Consider the following 19284-nt stretch of genomic DNA (forward strand, 5'->3'; position numbering starts at 1 on the left):
AGAGCTACCGTTATTGGTCGATAACCTTCTCTGTAAACATTTAATTGGTCAGTCTGCACGTCAGTAGTCCTTGTTTACGTCAGGCAAAGCTCATGTACCCACCCTCATCTCGAGCAGCCATGCCGAAACGTAAATGTAAGTTCTCGGATGAATTTAAAAAAGAAATTCAATGTTTTTTGTAGCAAATAAAGGTGTAAAAGACCTAAAAGCACACATAGGTTCAGCTAAGCATACAAGTCCTCTTTTTCACCATTTCAGATCTGGTCACCCTAGCCTTGTGCATATTTTTTATGAATTTTTTAGGAAGATGTTGAAGGCCTCCATCTTAGAATGTGTGAATGTGTGCTAGAGAGTGTTTCTAGTAAAATTAGCATTATCACAGAAGCATGACTTCCCTTGAGTTCTAATATTTATGACCTGAACCGAAAGCCTCATACCAACATTCACAGGTTGCCACTGATTTACACCAATATCAGTAGAAATCACAGCCTGAATACGAACAAGATGAGGTCAGACTAGTGTCATTCTGCCCACATTAGCTTCAGTCTGAGGATGTGGCTGTTTTAAAAACTATAGTCATCAAGTCAAAATCTTAAACATAATGCATTTGTTGTTTTCTTTTAAATGTGTGTAAAAACTGGAATTACAAAATCGCTGCTTTCTATTTTTCCCCATATTTGCTACGTTCCCAACAGTGTCTCAGCATTGTTTCTCCATGTCTTTAATTAAAAAGTACAGCGGAATAGTTTTGGAAATCTAAGCAGCCGGAGCTGGCTCAAACTGAGTGACTTGCGGACAGAGGAAGTCCATCTCTTGCAGGTAAATGCGCTGCAGTGTTGGCTGCGCTTGGACACATGTTTACTTGCCTTGCTGCTGTTTTGTGTTTTATCAACACGCTGCTCTTGGTGCCAAGCTCGTGGGCTGTGCATACAAATGAAAGAGCTGCAGAAAAGAGGCCAGCGTGGATTTGTTTGACAGACAGTCAGGACTCGCAGCTCACAAGCAGACCTGCTGGACGAGATCCTGAGACCCTGAGGCCAGAGAACGAGAGAGAGAGAGAACGAGGGAGAGAGTTAGAACAGTTAGAAAAGAGAAAAATAGATTAAAGGGAAGAAAGAGAGAAGGAGAAAACATAAAGAGTTAGAAAAGGGGAAAAAAATAAGGGGAGAAAGAAGAGAGAGGGAAGGGACTGAAGAAAAGGAGTTCCAAGAAACAAAAAAGAAAGGGAGGGAGGTAACAGACAAAAAAAGAAGACCAAGTAAGAGAAAGTGGGGGGGGGAAATAGAGAGAAAAAAGAGAGAATGAAATGAATTAAAGAAAGGAGTGCCATTGAGAGATGGACTAAAGAAAGAGACAGAGTTAGAAATGAAAGGTAAAAAAAAAAACAGGAGAGAAAGAGTTATGTGCAATAGAGGGAGTGAATGGAGGGAGGCAAACAGATCAAAGGAGAGGAAAAAGCAGAAACCATAGAGAGTGAAGAAAGGGACACAGAACAGAAAAAGAGGCAAAACAAGAGAGAGACAGGAAGAAAATACCGAAAAAAAAGAGAAAGGAACAACAGAAGAGAAAACGCAGGGAGAGAGTGAGAGAGAGAGAGAGGGGTGTGGGCCTCAGGCAGTTTGCCCTAGCTTTGTTTAGAACAGAAAGCTATTGTTTGATGTGGCTGCACGGCCTCCCTCTCTCTCTCTCCCACAGGACGTGCTGTGGCTTTGGATGGCAGACAGTGGCCGGGAACATGATTACTTACTGCGGACCCTCGTCTTCCTCAGTGCGCTGGAGCACCGCTCCTCACACAGCTCTTCATCAGGCCCCGGGAACAAAGCCCTGCTGTTACCACAGCTCCGCTCTCAGCCGTACAGCAACAAGCAGAAACCTGGGGCTCGACTTTGTCCACGCTTATGCTGGAGCATCCTCCCTGAGCCCAAGCCCACTGCTCTCAATCTGGTGTGTGTTTGGGTTTGCTGGTGGTGTGTGTGTGTGTGTGTGTGTGTGTGTATAGAGGGTGAATAAATAAAGGATTGACTAAGCCATAAGTACCATAAGTGTTTTAAGGACACGTTTTCAGTGTTTCTTTTTTATTTGAGAATAAAGGAAGTATTTTGACAACACAGCTGTACATTTACTGTATTTAACTAAATTTATTTAAGAATAAACTGATAATATTCTAAGCAATACATTCAAAACATCTGAAGACTATTTCTGGAGAATAAATGTGTAATTTTCGTAAGAAAAAAAATTGATTCATTTTGCAGAGAATACGTTTTAAATCATTTTAAAGCAAATAAATATTTTTTAATATTTTTATTTTCAATTTTTTTTATATTTTTGAATAATTATTTATAGATAACAATGTTCTGAGAATAAACAAAACTTTTATTGAAGCTAATATTTGTAGAAACATTTTTCTTCGGAGAGTAAACTTGTAATATTTGTAAATAATTGGATATTTCAACAATAAAGTAGATTTCCAAAGAATTCAATCCAAATTCTTGGATATTTTCATAATAAAGTCATAGTTTCTTTTTTATTTTTGGAGAATAAAGGTTAAGGCCACAACTTTTCACTGATAAAGTCTTTCTTATTGGAGCAAAATGTGCAATAAAATGTTGTGGAATAAATAAATATAGTCTTTGATGAGAACGGAAATATTTGGAATTTTTTTTTAAGAAAAATATTGTAGTATTTTGAAGAAAAATATGCTACTATTGTGGAAAATAAAGCACAGTTCCAAGAAAGAAGTCAACGTATTTTTTAAACAGACCGGTAATTTCGATATATAGAGTTGCAAAGCTATGAGAATAAAGAGCCCTGTTAAAGAAGCAGTGTGCAGACAGAAAAAGTGTTTGTACAGTAACAAATAAAACAACACTAACTCCGCATCCAGAGCAGAAAGTAAGCAGTTTAACATTGTGACTTTATTGGGAATTATTGCACTTTATTTCTATAATAAATCTCCCATACAATGCTGATGTAGGATATAAGCACAGCACCCAGAGGCACTTCTTCAGAGCGGAGTTTAAAGGAAAATGAGTCTCTCTCTCTGTCCCTAATTACCTAAAGCATTTTCTTCAAATCCGGATGTGTTCCTAAACGGGGGACTCTAGTGCCTCGCTTTTTTTTTTTTTGCTGATCTGAGAGTCTAGATGTAATGAATTCGTCCCTGGCATAGTTTTTCACACTGAAAGGTGCTGAATGCAATTAACTCCCATTCCCCTGTTGCCTTCTTTCTTTCTTCCTACTCCAACACATAGCATGCCGTTGTCTGAGGTTTCAAAAGGCAAAGGCTCACTCTTCCTTTCACCCCCCTCCCCACCCACCACCACCACAACCCCAATGTTCATCCCAGGTAATGTGAGTGTGTTTCATTTTTATTCAATGGAACGCCTCGCCCCTACTCCCCATCTGTCCCAGAGACCGTCAATGCCAAATCATTAGCAGAATGGCAGTACGGGCCACACTGCCGAGCTTGCTTTGATATTACACACACGCACACACATTCACAACATCTGGGGTCAATCCATCAAATGCCAGTGTTTTATTCCCACCTTGCCATAATATTGGATATACACTATATAAACACACGCTCACCCCATGCTTCTCCTCAACTCAAGGGTATCGGTAGTGAATTTGCCCCCCCCCCCCCTCCCTCATTTTTCTTGTAGTAACAGCCACAGCTTTGGAACGTCAGAACATTGCTGTGAGAACTTGGTTATATACAGCCATGAAAAATTCTGACTGAATGTTAACAGATCACAAACACCACTCCATCTCAGCCCAGTTGTATTAGATGGTGCTCTATCACTTCAGATAGAGCAGATAGAGCTCCACATCCCGGTGTTTGGGGTGTTGGGTGTGGGGGGGTGGCGGTCAACAATACCCTCTGGCCAACTGTTGACATTAAATATTGATCGCAGACTCATGCTGCTGCTCAAGAATGCCCTCTTCTTTTGGGTTAGATTATATTTTAAATAAGCAAAATACTCACTGGAAATAGTATCTACCCACCATTTGAGGCAGGGATTAGACAGAAACCACAGATGACATTACCATGCATTGCAAAGCTAAGACTATGTTTTTATATTGCAAGTGAATTACATAAACTTTGCAGCTAACTTCTTAGCACTGAAAAACGCAGGTCATTTCTCACTTACAACAGCCCTTAAGGACACACTGTAGCATGTTTAAAAATGCATTTTCAATGCCTCAGTCACAGGGCATTACAAATAATGCACACAACCTTTTTTTTATCTCAAAAGTAGTGCATCTAATGGTCAGGGACCAGGAAATCGTGATGTCTGAAACATCTCAAGTTGCATAAATCTGAAGGCAGCTTTGTCAGCATTGATCACTGAACAAAGCCAGTCCAAGGCACTCGCTGTGCTTCAAAATCCTTTTGTAAGGTGCTTTGAGAGCAGAACAAGTCATCTATCAACTGACCTTTTCGAATCTAAAAACCACAAAAACTGCAGCTTTACTATTCTGTTAGGAATGTTAAGATGAATTATTCAGAAACTACAATTTTATTCATTGATAATAGTCACGATGCATGTAGAAATATTAATGAGGAACCCCCCAGGGCCTTCTATGTTTCTATCCTAGTTTAAGTTAATGTTTATTTGGAAGTGTCACCCTTCTTGTTTTATTTAATAAAAGAAAACAAGGGTTAAAAATATGAAGTACCAAAAAAAAATGATGCCCAATGATGCTTTACAATCAACACTCAACATTCAGTCTGCACACACAGTGCTGAGAAGCAGCAGGCAAACCAGGAACGACTGTACACCTGGAGGACTGCATTGGGCACTAGGGTTTCACCCAGGATAGAGCGCCAATCCATTTCTGGGCACACAAACACATACAGACATTCATTAACTCACACCAGGACAGATATTAGAGAAGCCAGTTCACCTAGCGTTCATGCTTTTTGGACTGTGGAAACCTGAGACCCCAGAGGAAACCCACACAGACACAGGGAGAACAGGAAACGTACCTGAGGGTCGCTGTAAAACTGCTACTTACCAGGTAAAATATGTTAAAGGTTTGTTGCAGGTTTACATGAGATGTTAACAGCTTCAAATATCTGTCTTTAGTCTGGAATAGACCAAGAAAAATAGTGTTAGTACGGAACTATGAAAAATTATATATTTTAACAATTACACAAAATTAACAATTATCTTGTTAGTTAGATTTAGAACTAAGTATATAAGCATTTTATTGTTAATTCTAAGAAAATCAATAGAACTCATATATAACAAGGCAACAACATATGTATGAAAAAATGGTACACAAAAAAATAATTTAAAAAATGCACTGAAGTTCACATTAATGAAGTCTGTCTATGGTATGTATGTATGTGCGAAGAGTTAACATGCAGACACACACTGAGCTTTGTACTTTATGGGATTAAGTGTATTCAGAAACACTGGAACAGGTAGCACCTGCACACACACACACACACACTTGGATAGGCATCAGTCAAAAGCTGGTTTGTTAGCGGTAGCGGCGATGTGAGCCGTACAGCCACAAAGCTGAAACTGTAGCCAGTGTGCGAGGCTAATCTTCGCCTTGCAGCGGGACCAGGACAGGGGGCAAGGTTGTGAGGGTGAACATGTGCTAGAAAACCCAGCTTGAATCCCCCCTGACCCTGGCCTCTGAGCAAAAATGGCTACTGCTACCACTGCTGCCCCTTAGAGGACACTCCAGAGACTGCTGCTTGATGTGGCTTCATAGCCTCTTGCTTCTCTATAGTCGTTCCTTCACTGTGAACTAAGAGGCAATTCTTTATCTTAAATCTTTAAGAAATTGCATTTTGTCTTTTTTTAAATTAATCTTTTAATATGTTTGCCTTTACCACACACAAAGTTAAGGGTGTTCTGGTAAACAGTAAACAAATTAAAGACAAATTTGTGAAAAACTGTAAAATTAGTGGCAGGCATCGTTTCTTACAAGAAGACAGCTCTGGTCCCTTTAAGAAAATCCTTTTTTAGTCATTTCTGCCTGGTAATTCACTCCAATTCACTCATTTTTAACCAAATATTTCTAAAGGGATGATTTGCAGTTCTTCGCATCAGCACCACAGTGTGTGTTTGTTGGATTGTTGTGGTAGAAAAGGTAATACTACACTGCAATCTACATAGTAATATTAACCAAGCTAGTACCTAGTACTCATTTATTTGTTTATTTATTTTTACTTGATTGATAGATTGAATAGCAGCAATACCAATCCCTCTGGAAAAGCACTATGTGCATTCAGCTGTCCATGATAAATGTGTTTTAGCAGAAAATTTAATAAGGCTATTGCATTTTTTTATTATTTTTATTATAATATTGCCATTTGAGAGCTTTAAATAGTTTTAAAATGACTTTTCATGTTATTTCTTGCTCTAGAGCAGTAGCTTACCAGACAAAGATTTTGGGTTTGAGGCCGAGTGAGTTTGGGCAAACCCTAAACATTTGAATAGTAGTGGTCCTCTCCTGTAAACGCTGGTGGCTAACCAAGCTAGCAGCTAGTATTGTTTCAGAAAAGGCAGAGGAACAAGCTCAGAAGTGTGTCGCTTTTAGTAGATCTAGCAAATTACACACTGTTCAAAGAAAAGCTGCTTTTAAAAAGCCATACCGTGTCTGAGAATGCTTTCAAATGCTATATATAAGTGGCACGAAAACCATATTTCTGGTGACTGAGAGTCAGTGTCGCGTTATGATGCTCTAAAAAGGAAATGAAAGCGTGTCACAGCACTTGGAAAAATGGAATATAGTTTTTCCAGTGCTTTGTAAGCTCTGCTATATGAATAGGAGTGTCAGTGCACTGCTACTTTTTTCCACTCTGAAAACACAACATCATCCAATATGTGTCAAATATCAGCTTTCATGGTTTGGACACACTGAAGAAATAGCACTTGACATCTCACAATAAATGGCATAAATGGCATCTCAACTGCCATCAATCTATGTTTCTTTTAACAGAAGGAGCTGTAGGTTTTAATGCAAATTCAGAACCCGCAGTGTTCTAAGAAAATCCCTTCTGAACTTTCTGTGGAAATGAATGTAAGAAGATTTTACTTCAAATACATTTGGAGCATTTTTATGTTCTTCATGAATTTTGAACAGCAGCTGTCCTTCACATTGTGTGATAATGATGCGGTAAAATAATAACTGACAAAACTGGAGATGCATCTTTTTCTTTGGACACAGATTAAAAGTACAACATTGAAAAACTGCAGAAGAAAAAAAAAAGTTGAAGTTGAAGAATCAAATTGTTGTCCCTGAATGAACCAGATTACACTCCACAAAGTGAGCCCCCACATTGAAGTGGCCATGTTTAAAAGGTTTTAGTACAAAATCTGACACATGTAGTTAAATAATACTCACTATACTGGCTGTGTAATCATGTACGTATTCACTGTAGAACATGGCTAAAGTCTCCTGGTTCACAGATATCTCTCCCAAGAAATAGTGGCCAGGAATCTCACGATCCCCTGGAGTAGTCGAGATTTCACACAGCTCGGATTTGCTCAAGCCAAAACTAAACTAGAACTGAGCTAAAGGCAGGACCCCAACACTTTCTCATCCAAGAAAGTTTCACATTTAATGATGTAAATAAATAGTATCATTATCATCTGGAGTGAGGGCACAATGGCTACGTGTAGTGTTACTTTCATACAGCTCCCGGGTCTCAGTTTCCTGGGTTTGATCCTTGCCTTGTGCTGTCAGGTGTTTGGTGTGTTCTTCCTGTGTGGGTTTTCTCCAGGTGCTCTGGTTTCCTTCCACTGTCCAAACACATGCGGGTAAGTGGACTGGCTGCGTGAAAGTGTGTGATGCCCTGTGATGGACTGCTGCCCTGTATAGCGTGTGTTTCTACCTTGAACTCAAACCTGAACCCTGTTTAAAATGAAGCAGTTACAAAAGATGGTAGAAATAGGGATTTTGTATCTTAAAAGGCAACTTCCAAAATTCTGGAAAACTGCTGTTCTCTTTGGTTTGTTAATGTTCAGAAGCTCCTTGTCTTGATCACTGGGTGCAAGGAAGGAACACACCCTGGAGGGGGCGCCATTCCCTCATAAGGCAACACATACATTCACTCACACCCTATGGACACTTGAGTCAGCAATCCACCCACCAACGTGTGATTTTGGACTGTGGGAGGAAACCAAACACACCAAGCTCCTCACAGACAGTCACCCTGACCAGGGCTCAAACCCAAAACCCCAGGATCCTGGAGCTGTGTGACAGTGACACTACCTGCTGCGCCACCGTGCCACCAGTGGAAATATGTATTTGATGGGAGGAAAGAAAGACAGTTTGTATGTGGCTCAAGTTTAACTTGTCTCTACATTTTATTCACAGTTTGAATTATAACAGAAACTCATTTGGAACTCGAGTTGTTTATCATTGTAGCACTTTGGGTCTGTGCTTACTTTCCTGCAGTTGGCAATTTCCCAAATGTTGAGTTCCACCTGGGTGGCGCAGCAGGTAGTGTCGCAGTCACACAGCTGGTTGTGGGTTCAATTCCCGCTCCGGGTGACTGTCTGTGAGGAGTTTGGTGTGTTCTCCCCGTGTCCGCATGGGTTTCCTCTGGGTGCTCCGGTTTCCTCCCACAGTCCAAAAAACACACGTTGGTAGGTGGATTGGCGACTCCAAAATGTCCATAGGTGTGAGTGTGTGAATGAATGTGTGTGTGTGTGTCTGTGTTGCCCTGTGAAGGACTGGTGCCCCCTCCAGGGTGTATTCCTGCCTTGTGCCCAATGATTCCAGGTAGGCTCTGGACCCACCGCGACCCTGAACTGGATAAGCGGTTAAAGAGAATTAATGAATGAATGAGTTTCACCTTAAGTAATCTGAATCAGCAAATATAAGTTCATATTACCCACTGATTTAGCAAGAATAGAGTTATATCCTCATCTCTTTTTATGATTTTCAACATTTGGAGGTCTCGCCACAGTGTGAGCACCTCCAGAACACTACTGGAATAAGGGCTAAATATTTTTAAGACTGGAAAGCTAGCAAATGGTGAGGAAACATCTGAATTTTATTTAAAAAGTGTTTGTGATTAAAAGCATGAACACAGACTTTAAGTCAGTTCTGGAAAAAAACACTTAAGACAAGTGAGCCATCAACGAACCACTTTTGAGCAATAACCTAAAACTTGTTTACTGCTTGTTGCAGCAGATTTTTCAAGCGTAATGATAGTCAATACAGCATAAATGGCAGGACAGCTGAAATGAGCACAAGTCTTGCAGAAGTTTTCTGCTGGAAGTGCACTCAGACGGATTGTGTGAAGTGATAGCAGGAGCCGCCGAGTTGAATCATCATTGGGGAGAAAAAGGGTGGGGGGCTGATTGATTTGACAATTGTTTGGTTTATACCTGCGTCTCTCGCGCATGCCAATGAGTCACAGTGCCAGGCTATTATTGGAAAGTCTGCTTTTGACTGACACCAGTGGCTCCTTCAATCCATCTCTTGCTCACTCCAGGACTAAACTAGCAAGATGGAACCGGCTAACTCTGCAGGTGGTCAAAGCCCACTCAAATGCGCCGGCAATGTAATAGTGTAATAGAACAAGGTGGGAAAAACACCTAGCAGGGGGCACATCTTTTAGACCCTTAAAAGGAGGAAAGGGGGGGAAGGGGAAAAAAAAGGAAAACACCTTGTTCAGTACCGTGACAACAAACCTGAAAAACATATTCACAAAAGCAGCCATCATCACAGTCACTGATCCCTTAAAAGAGCAATCAGTTTTACCACCAAACACTGCAAACAATATTATTCAAGTGATTACATTTTAATTTATATATTTTAAAACTTTTGAGATGAATAATCAGATTGCATTCTTTTTAATCACGTACCAAAACACGCTCCATAAAGTGGGTTTCCCACATAGATGTGGCCTTGTTTAAACATACATCCAGGCCTCTAGATGTTACTATAACAGTATGATTGGTGTCACATGGGTATTTGGTTTCTTACGATTGGTTACTACTAACCACTCCAAATCAACAGCAGGAAGTTCAGAATGTCTACATTGTACAGTTCGTTTTCCCAAATTTGAAGTAGCAATCTGTTATATATACTGCATTACACCAGTTGAAGCACTGGCCTTTCTGAGAGGAGTGCTGAAGCTAGTATATTCTTTCTGTTAAGTTTGTGTTCCGAACAGAACTCTGTTGGTGTTGTTGCCTATGATCCCCCACATTGTTGGGTTGCCAGTTATTACACAAAATAGACAAGCACAGCGTGCTGCATCCATGACGTGAACAGACATCACATTAGATTAGAGTGTCGGCATTCTTCAGACATCTTCATGACCCCATTTCATGAGTAAAAAGAGAGGAAATACTGGCCACGTGTTTGAAAAATGGAGGCACCTTAGAAGCAGCAGGGCTCCAAAACAGATCCCAATATATTATATATTTTCTATCATCAGATAATATCAACCTCGTCTAGTGGAAACATTTGAAGTGGAAATGGAAAGTTTGAAAATGCAGGGAAACAATGATGACTTTCATTAAGGTAGGGATTTAAGTGAAATTATGCACACTGCATTTGTTTTTTAAACAAAGAAAACATGGAATAAAAGTTGTGATTTAAAAGCCAGTGCTATTTTCAGATTTGCACAGTCACATATTTAATGTGGAGAGGAAAAAACAAATGACATGCCTCAAACTGACACATTTAAGCTGGAACTCAGTGTTTCAGGGAATCAGGGAATAAGAAAAATCTGATGACCTAATGAATAAAAAAATAGATTTTGTCCAAATCCACTAGACGTTTAAATGCACAACTGCATTCTATTAATATTTGCAGGTTTTTATAGTATACCCCTGTGTATCTTATCTACTCGGAGAAAACAGGCAGTACTACGTGTCCTTCAGGACGGCAGGACGACAGGACATCAGGCTCTGGAGCCATTAGCTTGTAAATTAGCCTCAGCCTGGGTCATAAATCTGCACCGAGAAGTGCTGAGGTGATCTAACTGCGCAGATGAGCGAGGGAGTAAAAAACGAGCGAACCAAAGGCAGCCTCCTTTTCCCCTTCGGCGTGGTGCTTTACGGCTGACCGTCCTGCTTTTCAGCAGCCGTCGCAGCCGTCACTCACGATTAACGGCCCTGCCAGAGACTCCCAGCCGCGTCGGGAAACGCTCCGCAGATCCACGTTCTGAATCGCTGCTGGCATTTTCATATCAGTCACTCATCCACAATCGGAGCGCTGGTATTTTATTATCAGTTAGTCATCCGGCCAAGGCACAGCAGCGGCATAAACACACACACAAACAACCCTGCAGCAATACATTATATCCTACTTAGGACAGTCAGGCCTTTAAAATAACTTTATGGAGGATATATTCTATATTTATTCATTGTCAAAAGTAGGTACTGCACCAAAATAATAATAAACGAACCTTCTAAAGGTACAGAAGTCATCAAATAATCTGATTAAGAATTTTGCAGGAACCAAATTTGCCTAATGAAAGAGCCAAGTAGAGTCGTGTAGAGGACCACGCAGGGGAAAAGCATGATTTGGTTGGTGTAGCACAGTAACCCTGGCCTCTCTTACACAGCAGAGTAGGCCCAGTAAACATTAAGCCATTGATTCAACGTTGAAATAACGTAATGACTGCCGTCTAATCAACGTTCTCTTAAGGTTGAAAATGAAAGTTGAAAAGACGTCCAAACACAGACATTGAAAAGACGACTATTAGACGTATTTTAGACGTCCATTGACGTTATTAATTGGTCCCGAAATAAATTACTTGTATAAAACGCGTTTTGGACGTCCACTGACGTTATCGATTGGTCACCACTTAACTAACTTATTAAGATGGATTTTGGACGTCCATTGACGTTTAAAATATGTCCTTGACGGACAGACTACTTTTAGACCTATTTTGAACGTCCAGGGACGTTCCTTGTTTACTGGGGGTTCTATTCTCAGCTTGGGCAGGAACACCACACTGTACAAAATAAAAGTCCTCAGGCAAGATTCCTGATAAATCATTAACCTACATTTGTAATATGATCATACTCACTCACTCTTAAATATAAATATAAAATTTGATAGGTACAACATGCAGCTTGAAGGTACGCTACATTCACTTTCCCAGGGGAAGTTAAATAATGGTACCATTTTATAGGTTCAATTTATAAGTAACTGCAGCAGAGTATGATACAATTATATTCCCTAACTAAGGATGCTGAAGATGTCCCCTTGTGGGTGGCTCCCCAGTGACAGTGTTTACTATGAATGCAGTTTTTCTGACAGTGTGCATTATTATTTCCCTGAGGTCCACTTATAAGTTTTGTGTACCAAACACTGTCATAATTCATTTTTACCCAACTATTTTCTAAGCTCCATCTCCTAGTCTTAAGCAGGCTGTTTTTGTTATTTTGTCATTGAAATAAAATGTCCAAAATTTGTAGATTCAGCTTCTAAGCACTGACCTGAGACACTATAAAGGTGCACCGAATGTTCAATTGTATAATCAAACAATTTCTAGATTTCATACCTTATTTTCCCCCATTTTTGCAGATTTACAATTTACTTCATTCACAAACTACATTTTGGAAAAAGGAAGCACATGAATAGGAATGTAAGATGCACTTCAGTTATACAATTACTCTGATTACACAATTAAAATAAATGTATAATTGCATTCACAGTGCATCCAACAATAAAGCAAGCCTCATGCATCCTTTAAAGGGGTTATGAAACCAGTTTTCAATGACACAAAAAATAAAAAAACACTTTGTATCCCCCTGCCAACCCATCGCCCCCTGCTTTCTCCTGTAGAGATATCGGGATGGGGTCCAGCTTTCATGCTCACGCCAAAGCCACCCAGATGTCCTCCCCAACATTCTCAGAACTGACCTCCCCCGTCTCAAGCTCCGTTACGGATATAGTGTGCATGTGCAAATACAGTAATAAAAAAGCTGAATCCTTCTGGCGGCAAAATTCATGTGTCACCAGCCGTGTATTCTGTGTTATAAAGGTTAAATAATTTGACTTGAAAAAAAGGAAAGGAAAATTCCATGAAATAAGGCCTTTAAAGAGACTCCTGTCTGACTGATTCCACTCACTGATGTACAGCACTGCTCATAGCAGATCAATAGCTGATGAATTAGGTGTTCAGAAGTGGAGGGAGCACTAAACTGTGTGACAGGCGTCATACTCGACTTTGAGAACCACCGATTTATGACTTGTTTTCTTAAAAGGTGCATAAAGCAATATTCAGCATCCCCGTTTCCAGTTGTGTATTATTGGCCTTTCCCGGCTGCGGTGCATACGTTCGCGTCTGGCAGCTGGTGCCAGCTGAAGCTCTGAACTAATATTTTTAAAAGACGAAAGGCCATTTTTAAATTCACTGTTGGTCATGAATTATGGCATTAACTGCAAGGGCACTTTCTTTTCACTTCAAAACTTCTTTTCTTTACTGCTGCATATAAAACCCTTTTAGCTGGTTATAAATGACTATTTTTCCAAATAAAACTGAAATTACTAACATTTATTTATAAAGTGGTTACAGGGAAAGCATAATGCTTTTTTTCTGCAGACGCATGGGGGAGATAGGGGGACACTTAAGGTTATTTAGTGTGATTGAGATATTTTACACACACACACACACACACACACACAAAACTATATTTTTTTGGCTTTTTAAGTGCTTGCCATATGGATTATTATTTTTAAAGATATCATGTACAGAAAGGAATCTATAAAGAGGACCATGCATTTAAAATGTTTTTTGATACCTAAAACTACTTTGTTTTTTGGCTTTTTTAAGTGCTTACGATATGGATAAGGGGTATATGACCCTCTATCCATATCGCAACTACTTAAAAAAGCCAAATATATTTATATATATATAGTAGTTTTAGTTTCTCAAAAAAACCCTTTAAATGCATGGTCCTCTTTATAGATTCCTTTCTGTACATGACATCTTTAAAAATGCCTTTAATTATGTATAGAATATTTGCATAATTAATGTGTGAGGGTTTTTTTTAAGTCTTTAAAAGGTTTTTCACACTCAAATCTCTTTTAGAGATCCTAAGACTTTCAAAATCCTAGTTCGCAGAACCATTGGGAGCAAATTTCAAGAGCTTATAGAACTTTTAGCCCAAAGTGATACACTATAATTAGTGACAAAAAGAACCTGTATGAGTTTCTGCACTGTCATGGATCTTATGTACGCAATTAGAGATCGAACGTTTAATATCAAAGCTTCTACACATCGTAAAGAGCCTTACTCCCAAGACTGGGATAGATGATTGATGTTTTGAGTGAACACTATGTGAACTCATCCACCCTGCTCCTGTTCTCCACATACAGATTCAGATATGATAACTCTGACACTGGTGTACTAACAACTCTGGCTCTTTTTTGACCCCTAGTGATGCAACCAGGCTACTGCTACCTGTGACATCTACCTGGCACTGAGGTATCTGGTTGTGTCCTCCTTAATGAAGTGGTTGTGGGTGGCTGTCTTATAATAACAGGATGGTTTGACTAATTCCTGAGCCCTTTATGAGCTAAGTGAAGTATAGAGAAAGCATCCTGAAACTGCGGTGGCAGCAAATCTACAGAGATATAGCATTAGAGAAGTGGCTCATTGTACAGAAAATGAACAACTCTAAATGCCTCATAAGAACCACAGGGTGCACAGTGGGCTTGGGATTAAAGGGTCACTATTTGAAACCCCTGAATCTGCAGGGGTAAAGGAACAGTGATGTCTCCTCCCTCAACATTCATGGCTGAGGTGGCTCTGGGATAGCAGCCTGCTGCTCCAAGTGTGTGTGTGTGCTTAATTCCCCTAGTGCACACGTGTGGTCACTGGGTTAAATGCAGTACTACAGTTCCCTAGTATTGTTGTGCACGGACACGGAATATATATATATATAATCCTTGTGCCATGCAAGTTTCGTTCCTTTCCATTGTCATTTATAACTACCTTATGTGATATGAAAGTAGGCCAGCAGAGCGGTAGTGTTTTGCCTTCACACAGCTCCAGGGGCTCCACGTCCTGGGTTCGATTCCTGCCTTGGGTCACTGCCTGTGAGGAGTTTGGCATGCCTCTGTCTCTGCATCTGTGTCCTCATTCCTCCAGCGGCTGACGATGACAGGTCGGCTCACCCTGAACAGAACGAAGCCATTACAAATGATGAATGAATGACTTTTAAAAAAAATACTTAATGATAACAATAATAATAATAATAATAATAATAATAACAGAAGTCAGTGAGGTGTTGATGGTTATACACTGATAGGCCACAACCCCCTTGCTTCTACTTTTACTGTCAATTTTATTAGCTCCGTAGACCTTTGAATATATACACAGACTGTGGCCTATTGTCGCTCTGCGCACATCGGCAACTCCCTTTTCACCCTGTTCTTCAATGATCAGACCTCCAGAGTGGATCAGACACGGCAGTCCTGCTGGAGTTTTTATGAATTATTCCCATTTACTGTTTACAGTATTATGGTGCTTTTCCGCTGCAAGGGTCCGGCTCTACTCGACTTGACACGCTTAAAACTTGTCGCTCTCTAACAGGAAGTGCGGGCTTTGAAAACCACAACGGTGGCCGTTTACTTGTCGGGTTGACAGGTCTCTCCAGCCAATCACCTCTCTGTAGGGTTTACACGTCATGATTTAGTACCTACTCAGTACGGTTTGAACCTGGCATGAGCAGGGTATGAAAAGGACCTGGTTCCATGGACCAGGTACCAGATTTGGCCAGTGGAAAAAGCAAAAGAGTCAAGCCTAGTAGAGTAGGTTCCATGCAGTGGAAAAGCACCATTATGTTGGTCCAGTTTCAGATTCACATGAAAAGACCTTTTTTGGATGTTAGGTCATTTACTTGGGGTATGGGATCATACACAACCCACAAACTGAAATAAAAACAACCCAGACATTATCTTTTGTCATCTGACTAATCTGAAAACAAACGAGTTGTTCTGATTTTGTGCTGCATCTAATGTAGAGAGCAGGAACATTAGTGTTCTCACGCCTCTTCACCTGAGTCTCTCCAAACACAGCAGTGGATTCACATCTATGTGAGAACACAAAAATGAGGTTTAATGGGGCTAAACAAACAACAAGCGCAGAGAAGTAAGTAAATAAATCAAATGAAATTAACAGTCTCGTGCAAGGAAAATCTCCCTCTGGTTCCCTTGCAAGAGTCTGGTTGGACGGGGGAGAACGATGTTGTGTTTTTTCCATCCATTCATCCATTATCTACGGCTTATCCAGGTCCGGGTCGCGGGGGAAGCAGTCCGAGTAAAGAAACCCAGACCTCCCTTTCCGCAGCTACTGCTTCCAGCTCCTCTGGGGGGATACCAAGGCGTTCCCAGGCCAGTCGAGACATGTTACGTTACGGTTCTGTTTTTTGATCCATGTTATATTTGAAGCAATTTGCAGATGCTTTATCAAGACCACAGAATATTCATTCAATCATTCCTTGTAAGCGCTTATCCAGTTCATGGTCACGGAGGGTCCAGAGCCTACCTGGAATCATTGGGTGCAAGGCGGGAACACACCCTGGAGGGGGCGCCAGTCCTTCACAGGGCAACACAGAATGTCCCTCTTTAAAAATGCATCATGTACTGCTCACAGGACACTACTGGCTACATTTGATTGGTCAACAATTCAGTCCAGTAGTGACACAGAGGGCTTTAATAACTCTATGCAGCACTGCTGTGTCTGATCCACTCTTTCCAGCAAAACATCACCACTAGTCATAAGCAGCAGAAAGAGATTCTGCTTGAAGTAGTAAACACTGCTTTTAATATCATTATTAAAAACCATCACAGAGTGGATCAACTTAACGATGCATTGAAACGATGAAGGTGTAACCCTTTCAAACTTCACCGGAGTGCAGCTGTGAGGGAGAATTGTTATGAATTCTTGACGTTTCTTTGTGCTGATGTCATGTCTCTCTAAGCCCCGCAGTAGCAATAACCTGAACTCACAAATCCACATCATACGCAACATTCTTTCTTTTATTTTTTTTGCAGGAAACACAATAAGGGGAGGGGAGTGTCTGGAACAGTAGGGTGCAGTCACACACTCAAAAGAAGAAAACGAATGCCACGTGCTCCACGACACCCCTTCCTCAGCCATGTCGAGGCTGTAGCAGCGCTCACCTTGACATGGCTTGACACGGCAGCTGATATCAGGTCCACTGATTACACCTGCCACTACTCTGTCCTCTATAGCCACCCCCCACCCCCCTCTCTCCAGCAGCCAAGGGGCTCCTGGGAACACAAGACAAATAAGGTCAGGGCCTTATCCTCCAAGGGGAGCAGGCTGCTAATTATTCTCCAAACCTTCAAAATCCTCCAACTAATACAGCAGCTTAGAGGAGAATCGCATACCATGAATTCCAGGGCTGATTTAAAGGCTCAGAACAGGAAAACAACAGGGATGTTTTCATCATCCTCTATGGTGATTCTTTTTAGATGTATTTCTCAAAAATCTCTTCACCTCCCTCTCTCATGTCTTCAGTGTCAAGATCAAGCAGAATAGCAGAGCGCTGTAATGGAACTGCTGCAGTTAAAGGGGTATTCCACCATTTTTAAGACTATCACCTTATTGCATCAGTTCTCACAGAGAAATTAATACACTTATAATAGAAACCAAAGAGGCAGATACTGAAGAACACAGCCATAGCACAAACACTTAAGGGCAATGTGACGTGTACATATTTGGGATAGGTTTTGGTAAATATTCTTTTAAAAAAAATACCAGCTTTAACCAAAGTGTGTATGTTGGTTACCTACATACATAAATACATTTTTATTTGAATTCTAATGAAATCAAGGCTTACTGGGTGGACCTGGAGTTTTAAAAGCCCTCAATGGCACTGCTAGACTGAGAATAGTCCACCAACATCCAACCATTAGCATCCTGTGTCCACTGATGGCGTAGAGGATGACCAACACAGCAGCACAACAGCAACAGATGCTACTGTCTCTGACTTTACAAGGAGGACCAGCAAAATAGGTGTCTATAAGTCTATAACTCAGGCAGCCCTGCTGTGTCTGATCCACTTGTACCAGTGCAACATACTAACATGACTAACTGTAAAAGGGGATAAGAAAGTATGCAGAGTAACAGGTGGACTATAGTCTGTAACTGTAGAGCTACAAAGTGCTTCGTACGCTTAAATAGACTTCGCACTGGGTTAATGTCCAATACAACTGCTATTGACATTTGGGTTTACACATACAGCTCCTTTGGGTAATGTCCAGAAAAGTCCTGGGTTACCATGCATGTGTGAAAGGGGCTTTAGGCTCCCAGCCTTGAACGGCTAAGGCGTCATAGGGGAAATGACTGCCGATGCCCTGATGATACGGCCAAAGTTTAGACCCTGTCTGTGTGTTTATGTAGAGCAGGGGAATTTGATGATAAAGACTGTATTATATAGTACATTCCCTACAAAAAAGCATATGATTTGATTACACCGTCTTTGTGTAATCACAGAAAACAAAAATTTACACATATTCAGCCAGTAGAGTTATTATTATTATTATTATTATGTTTTTTTAGTAGTTTTTAAATCAACAGGAACGTTTGGCATGGAGTGCTTTTTGAATACAGGGCAGATCACTTAAAAACGTACAGAAACAACCTGATTAACTGTAAAAGATGCACAGAGATTGGAAATGCATTAAAGTTTTCATGCAATAAAAACATTAAAATAATAATAATAATAATAATAATAATAATAATTATGGGAGTTTAAGGCAAAATTTGATAAATGCTCTGTAACGACATGATTACAGCATTTTGGAAACCGTGTGCCAAGTTCACTGGCACTGGAAAATAGCACTACTTACTGACTGCAACTTGGAATGTTTTCCATAAAAGTAGTGAATTTTGATATTCTTGACTACAAAATTACACAAGAATCTGAGCCAAAAACCTGTCTGAGGAACAAATTGGTTCTAATCTCCTACAAATGAAATCAAACCTCAAAACACTATTGTAGCCTTTATAACCAGTGACAGGGTCTTAAAAGAAGCAGCTGCTGATAGTACGAATGGTAATAGTCATATTTCTTGTCTAGAAGATCTAACGCCGCCACCCAAGAGCGGGTAACGGATTTCTCTTGCTTCGTGTGCACCGAGCCCATGACAATCGCATATGAATAGCTTGACGCAATATTGCTGACAACATAATTACCAAGCCGATGTGTTTGTTTATCCCGATTGGAAATGACAAATATAATTTGCTTTAGCAAAATGTCAAGTGCTGCACTGTATCCATCTTTTGAGCACTTAATTTCAACTTGTCAT

The 19284-nt window shown here is 40.4% G+C and overlaps 1 long non-coding RNA gene across 1 annotated transcript in view; it reads right to left on the bottom strand.

Annotated features, from left to right (window-relative positions):
* Positions 1–19284, bottom strand: part of LOC136706738 (uncharacterized) — a 102537-nt gene that overhangs the window by 20204 nt on the left and 63049 nt on the right. Inside the window, exons 2-3 of the long non-coding RNA XR_010804140.1 lie at positions 14939–15121; positions 5020–5091 (exon numbers count right to left, since the gene is read on the bottom strand). This is a non-coding gene — a long non-coding RNA (uncharacterized lncRNA). The remainder of the gene's footprint in view (positions 1–5019; positions 5092–14938; positions 15122–19284) is intronic.

This window comes from Hoplias malabaricus, chromosome 9, assembly GCF_029633855.1.
Source record: "Hoplias malabaricus isolate fHopMal1 chromosome 9, fHopMal1.hap1, whole genome shotgun sequence".
NCBI classification, from domain to species: Eukaryota; Metazoa; Chordata; class Actinopteri; order Characiformes; family Erythrinidae; genus Hoplias; species Hoplias malabaricus.